General features: G+C 49.8%; 1 pseudogene across 1 annotated transcript; it reads left to right on the top strand.

Moving 5' to 3' along the window:
- The first annotated feature begins 426 nt into the window (after window positions 1–426).
- Window positions 427–1,058, top strand: LOC113223001 (annotated as a pseudogene). Its single transcript, XR_003308585.1, has one exon. The product of XR_003308585.1 is annotated as a 40S ribosomal protein S9 pseudogene (transcript).
- Window positions 1,059–2,167: the final 1,109 nt, after the last annotated feature.

Genomic DNA, 2,167 nt, shown 5'->3' with positions numbered 1-2,167 from the left:
TTTGTAGGGACATGGATGCAGCTGGAAACCATCATTCTTAGCAAACTATCGCAAGAACAGAAAACCAAACACTGCATGTTCTCACTCATAGGTGGGAACTGAACAATGAGATCACTTGGGCTCGGGAAGGGGAACATCACACATCGGGGCCTATCATGGGGAGCGGGGAGGGATTGCATTGGGAGTTATACCTGATATAAATGATGAATTGATGGGTGCTGACAAGTTGATGGGTGCAGCACACCAACATGGCACAAGTATACATATGTAACAAACCTGCACGTTATGCACATGTACCCTAGAACTTAAAGTAGAATAAAAACATAAAAATAAATAAAAAAATAAAAAAAATACACTTAAAAAAATAAATAAATAAAAATCACAGGAACCTCTTTCTCAGTGGCCGGGTCTTGCGCCTGGGCGCAGACGGGTAAGCGGAGCCAACACGCCGGTGGCCCGGAGCTGGGTTTGTTGCAAAACTTACGTGACCCCGCGGAGACCCTTTGAGAAATCTCGTCTCGACCAAGAGCTGAAGCTGATCGGCGAGTGTGGGCCCCGGAACAAGCGTGAGGTCTGGAGGGTCAGATTTACCCTGGCCACCATCCGCAAGGCCGCCCGGGAACTGCTGACGCTTGATGAGAAGGACCCACGGCGGGTCCGCGTGGGGGCGCTGGATGAGGGCAAGATGAAGCCGGATCACATCCTGGGCCTGAAGATGGAGGATTTCTTAGAGAGACGTCTGCAGGCCCAAGTCTTCAAGCTGGGCTTGGCCAAGTCCATCCACCAGGCTCGCGTGCTGATCCGCCAGCGCCACCTCAGGGTCCGCAAGCAGGTGGTGAATATCCTTCATTGTCCGCCTGGGCTTCTCCCTGCGCTCTCCCTAGGGGGTGGTCGCCCGGGCCGCGGGAAGAGGAAGAACGCCAAGCAGGGCCAGGGTGGGGCCGGGGCTGGAGACGACGAGGAGGAGGATTAAGCCCACCTTTCTCTCCTGGGCTGCTGGATTGTCTAGTTTTCCTGCCAAATAAACAGGATCAGCGCTTAAAAAAAAAAAAAAAAAATCACAGGAACCATTGAGGGTGAGGCTGCTGGATTTCAGAAAGGCTGTTAATTGCTTACACCTTGACCTACCCTGGCTATAATGCACCGTGCAGCAATGAGCTCCTGACTCTAGCTGGGCCAATCTGACTTGCTAATGGCAACTTAGAATTGAGGCCAAGAAACACGGGGCCTTGTCTGGTAGGGGCTAGAATTGTGAAGTGATGTAAGGCTAGGCCAGATGGTCACGCCTGGTGAAGCTCAGAAAGAGAGAATGAAGGAGAACCTCAGAGGAGCAGAGATGAGAGACGCCCAAAAAACAAACAGCAGTTATGGGTCCTGACTCCCACTCCAGCTCCCATCTTTTTGTGGTCTATACAAAACCCAGCATCTACAAAAGCGCTTCTTTCTTTTCTCTGGTTGACTTGAACTAATTGAGTGGGTTGCTTTTGCAACCAAGAAGTCTTCACTAAGACCCTCCCCTTCTCCACAGAGCTGAGAGATGAACCAGGCAGCTGCGCACAGTTGGAAGGTCAGGGAGAGGGTTGCCAAGAACTTCAAGATATTATTTCCTTCTCTGTAGGAGATGGTGCTTGTCGGTCTGTGATTTTCTGTGAATCAGGTCTCACAATCACAGATATGCCTCTCTGCCCCCACCTCCCCACTGCAGATAAACATAGCAACCGTTGCCAACCTTCACCTTCACTGAACTTCATTTCCTCTCTTGCACTTGAGCCTAGAGGAGACAGAAACAAGCTCAAAGCCTTGTTAATGTGAGTCTGCCAGGCATGGTGGTGCAGGCCTGTGATCCCAGCTACTCAGGAGGCTGAGGGAGGAGGATCCCTTGAGCCCAGGTGTTCAAGGCTACAATGAGCTATGATCATGCCGCTGCACTCCAGCCTGGATGACAGAGTGAGAGTCAAAACAAAACAAACAGCCTTGTTAAGGTGAATCTAACTGGGCTTTGACTTACCTTTTTTGGGAGGTGGAAGGTTTTTGGAAGGTAGAAGGATGCGTTGCAATGATTCCCCAGCTTCATTCACTAGCACACCACGTTCATGATTTTTGACATTTCCACACATCAGTTGTACTATTATTTTCTTAATTAGACTTTATTATTTTCTTATCTTCG

The sequence above is a fragment of the Piliocolobus tephrosceles genome, unplaced genomic scaffold (genome assembly GCF_002776525.5).
Source record: "Piliocolobus tephrosceles isolate RC106 unplaced genomic scaffold, ASM277652v3 unscaffolded_37401, whole genome shotgun sequence".
NCBI classification, from domain to species: Eukaryota; Metazoa; Chordata; class Mammalia; order Primates; family Cercopithecidae; genus Piliocolobus; species Piliocolobus tephrosceles.
Note: the sequence above shows the minus strand (reverse complement) of the source record. Positions and strands in the feature narration are given on the sequence as shown.